Consider the following 5,258-nt stretch of genomic DNA (forward strand, 5'->3'; position numbering starts at 1 on the left):
AGTCACTGAGGCTGAGAACCCAGGGTTGTGTCTGTTCTTCTATTGGTCACCACATATTTATTTTTCTTTCCTAGGATATTTGCCCTAGCTGACCCTCAGGAAACTTAGAATCTAGCAGGAGAGATAAATGAAGGTGCTGTGGGAATAGAAAGCAGGAACAACTAACTTAGTATTTGAGGGTTAGAGAAAACTTTCTGGAGGGGAAGAATTCGGAATGAGGTAGAATTTAGTTCAGCTGCCTATGACAGAAAACACAAAATTATAGGGGATTAAACCAGATAGAAACGAATTTTTCTCATAGAAAAGTCTTAAGGAAAGTAATCCATGCTGGTATTATGCTTTAGGTTCCTCTCTGGTTTTTCTACCATCCTTAGTGTGAGGCTTGTGTGGTCCAAGATGATTGTTCAGATTCACGCCACCAGTGTCATATTCCTGCCGGTACAAAGGACAGAAGACCGAAGGACGACACAACCTCTCCCTTTAAGGGAATTTTCTGGAACTTGCACAGGAAACTTCCATGGACACCTGATTGTCCAGAACTGAGGGATTTGGCAACACCTTGCTTCAAGAGATGAAGCATAGCTAAAAATATAGGGTTTGATTACTAAAAAAGAAAAGGGGAGCAGCCATTGGGAGACAACTGGAAGAGCTCTAAGATGAGATATGGAGAATGAGTAGCAATAAGCAATGGAAGTCACAAAGCAAAGCCCAATCGAAAAGGGGGATTGGTGTGTCCCTTCCGCAGGAAGACACACCCTGTACCATGTTTCTTTCCACGTGCTCTATTCATCATCCTACATATTGTGACCCAAAGTCACACCTAGAATGAGCCTGCATGCCCTAGCCAATCAGTACTCAGATCTAAAAGGACATCAAAACCCATCATGTCACTGGAATAATGGTTGCTTAGAGATGCCTCCTTCCTTCTGATCTGTAAGAGAGCTCACTCCAAAATTTCATCATTGAAATTTACTAGAAAAAATTACTAAAACCAATTTGGAAAAAACTATAGTCCTGCTCCTTTTATGTGATTAATTATGGCACATATGCCTGAAGCAATATTATACAAACATGAAAGGTGATCATGTGTGAGGCTACAGGGTATGAAAAACAGCTCATGATAAAATACGAAATGCAAATTTGTAAAATGAAATGCAAATTTGTACATATGCAAAATTGGACATGTGTTGTGATTATAATTGTGCAAAAATGTGTGTATATGGACAAATGTTAGAAATAACATCAGAAAATAAAAACAATTATTGGATGGATTAAAGGTTTTTTCTTCTCTGAACATTCTCTTTAGTGCAATTACATGTTTTCATAGCAAATTTGAAATAAACGTCTTGGAAACTTTGCATGGTGTCAAAGGTAAGAGTGCTTAAGAATTACCCGAAAAGCTTATTTAAAATGCAGATTCCCAGGCTCTAGCCAGAGAGATTCTGATTCTGTAGGTCTGGGGAATGGTTGCATTTTTAACAACCATTCTGTAGGTCCTTTTGTTGGAAGTTGTACACTGACCATATTTGAAACATACCGGCATAGCTGGTGTCTCAGAGACATCTAATAAAGTATGGAGTTGGGACATTATCTGTGCCAAAACATCCCAGCTTTATGTTGTGCTAAAAACTCTAAGCCAATATGCTGCTATCATTGTTGGGAAAACAGTAAGACATTTAAAACCAAGACTCCATGTTAACAAAAATGCTTTCTCTCCCTGGTTTATAAAGTACAGCATCACTAAAATGTACCACTTTGATCATTGTCCTTTTAGTCTTCCAAGTAAACTTGGAGCTGTCTGATAAAAGCATCCCTGGTTAACCTATCTGCAGTTCTCGTACAGTCCCCACATGTCCTGTAACTTACCCCATGCCTCCCCAATAGGCCAGACACAAATTCAGCTATGATCCGCCTTTCTAAATGAAGCACGGCAATTTAAAACGCTACATCTGGATAGCACAATCTGTGTAAGCCAGCCTTTTGGATGATTCTATACTCAATTTTACATCAGAAAGGAGACATGTAAGGTTGGGTCAGGCAATTAGAATGCAGAACATAGAAATAGACAGTAAATATGGTAGAAGATACAGAATTTATCACCAAGTAGGGTTACACAGAAAGTAACTTCACTTAATTTTAGTTTTAGTTTTATTGTTAAACCTTCAGAATTTTTCTAAAATCCTGAAAAGATGATTCAGAAATCTAAAAAAGAAATGTGCCTCAGCAGAGTCTGTTCTAAAATGCAGAACAGAAAATTTTCAGAATTACCCTGCCCACACTAAAATTATGGTATTTTAAAATATTGCGAATAGCCCATAGAATTTCCAGAATTTCTTTTCAAAATCTGCTCCAAACTACAACTTTCAAAAGTAGCTTATACTTTTGGCTCAGGAATAATTCTAACAGTTGGGTTACACTGTGAAAAATATGCTTGTGTGGGAATTTAGCCACTTGAATTGAATTTACCCACTTGAATTCTTGGGTGCAATATCAACTCGCATTAAAAAGCCAATTTAGTAAACAACAGCAATTTACAACTATTAATTTCAGTTGTTTAATCTTTTAAAACCTTCAGATACTTAGTGCAGAAAACATTTTATTTGGCCAGTGGCTTCTCTCAGTATAAGATTTAAGGAGATCAATACAGAAAACCATGTGCAAAGTTAACAGTTGAAAACCAAAGTCAACAGCTCTAATTGTATTAGTGTTTTCCAAAGTGGATTCTGTGAGATCTTAGTAGACATTATGTTAAAACGAAAAAGGGGATCTCAAGCCAAATAAGTTTGGGAAGCACCATGATAAAACACAGTTCAACATGTTTCTTCACGGCAAGACTTTTGAGAACCTTAACAATGATAATTGACACTCTCCAAAGTGGGGGAACAAGCATGTGTTTCCCAAACTTGTTTGACCAACTATTGTCAGAACACCTAAACAGCTTGGGTCCCAACTAATACACTTAGAGAAATATTGTTCTTTCCTTTTCTAAATTTGATAAATTAGCTACTTGAAAGTTGGGACTAAATCTATTTTCAGTCTATTTGCAGTAAAAACAATTTTTATTTGCAAACAGCCAGAGCACAGAACAGTTTGACATTCTAAACATATTGAACACACTTGTGAAAGAGGCTATTCTTATTACAAATGTCACTACCTTCCAAATTATAAGAACAAACAAGGCAATGAGACCGATTAGAAAGTTGTTGTGGCTTCAAGCTCAGAGAATTTCACTTTGGTGACTTAGAGAGGCAGAGGAATTAGTGCCGATGGATCAGGGATTTGTTCGGTCTGTAGATCTGTCGTCAGAGCCAACAGTGGTTTTGAGGGACTACCAATGCGCAGATACGGGCATTTGTATCTAGACATGCTTATCTGCAATAGGGTACTTTTCTACATAAGAGCTACCCATATTTCCCAGCGCAAATTATACTGTGGATCTGTAGGCAGTCTAAACTTGTGATTTCTGATCCTAGCACTGAGGAAGAGGAGGAAGAAGACAAAAAGTTGCCCAGCTTTAACAGCCATTAAGAAGAAGACTGGGGAAGGATTTGGTGGTGCAGGGCTAGCCTGAAGACAGGTTGTTAGGAAACACTGAACCGTGCTCTGTCATGCCACTGTCTTACACCAGGTGCCCCTACCCAAATTGTCTTAAAATAAGGTCTGTGATCAAAACCCAGTTTAGTCACTAAAATAAGATGGGGTAAAATGGGTCTAACTGTCAAATACATTTTTCCTTCATGGTGTAGACATCAAATGCAAAGACAATCAAATGTTGCTTTAGTTCCAATGTGAAGTTTACGTTTGAGCTCTATCAAGAAATTCAAGTTTGCTCTTTAAATACATTGAAATGACATTGCACACAGTAATAAGAATATAAAATATGAAAATAAAATTTTTATTGGGAAGAGGAAATTTTACATAGAATCAAATATAGGGTTGATAACGTATTACATGAACAATCTGCAGAAAAAAATACAGATTTAGTAAGAGAAGAAGTTGGAAGCTTAGAACAGGTTTCCATACACAATTTCCAAGCAGTTTTAAGTAACAAGATCTCAATTTGCATAAATTATATAGATCACTGAGGGAAAAGTGTACTGGTTTGTGGCTATTTCCGGTCATCAGTTCACTCTGTGCCTCGTAGATATCTTACCATGATCCCATCTCTGGTAGTCTTGATCTCATTCTAAAAAGGTTCTTTCCATCCATTAAATGGGCACCTACCAAGAGGTCACATTGCAAGTAGGATTTTTTTGCTTATTGTGAATTAAACAAATTCCACGTGCTCTTACAGGAATTCCATGGCTTTAAAGACAGCTGCTTGAACCAAATCTGGAAGAGCTCTTCCATTTTGAGGAGTGCTTAAGTCACACGTACACATGTGTAAAGCGTTTGGAAATGGCATTGGAATATGTGCACAACCTTTTTGTTAATAGTTTTAAGTCTTGTGTAAGCTAATAGGATCGGTACAATTCTGGAGACTATTAAGTAAAAATAAATATCTGTATGTGGTATGGAAATCATCCTCATTCGAACCATACTCATTTTGCTTATTTTTATCTCTCAAACAGAAAACATCCACAGGAACAATTTTATCTGTTTATTTAATTATAACAAAAGTAGAACAATATATACCAAATGGAAAAAGATATCCACAAAAGATGATGAAAATGTTTACAAATGGAAATGACTAATTTAGTGGAAGGAATTACCCAGGTGCTGTTAAGACACATTCTCAATTTATAACGGGTTATCAGTGTAAATTAAATTTAGTAACCGAGTCCCAATTCACTACTAAAAGTTATCATAGTATTTTCAAAATGGTACATAAAAATTGACAACATCCATAAGGATTACATAAACACCAAACAAAAAATCATGTAAGAAAAGTGAATAAATGTATCCCGAGGTAAAATACAATCACACTTGTCATGCCAGATATATGCTCCTTTTTCCCTCACATAGTTGTGAGGTTTGGGTATTTTGCACATTCCAAGATAAAGTAATGATAATATATATTGATGCAAATTTCCACCTTAAAATGAACTACTTCATATCTTAAATATTCCTACGATGAAACATCGGGACTCCAGTTTCACTAATAAAAACTTTATGAAGGCATAAATTGAGTTTGGTTTGACTCCTCGAATCATGGCTCGAAAACTCTCAGCAAAACATTCTAGGCTTTTTTTCTCACACCAACTGACCCAGAATATATTTTAAGAAATGTTTATTTTTTGTGCATATTTGTTTTAACA

This window comes from Rhinolophus hipposideros (assembly GCF_964194185.1).
Source record: "Rhinolophus hipposideros genome assembly, chromosome: 23".
Lineage (NCBI taxonomy): Eukaryota > Metazoa > Chordata > Mammalia > Chiroptera > Rhinolophidae > Rhinolophus > Rhinolophus hipposideros.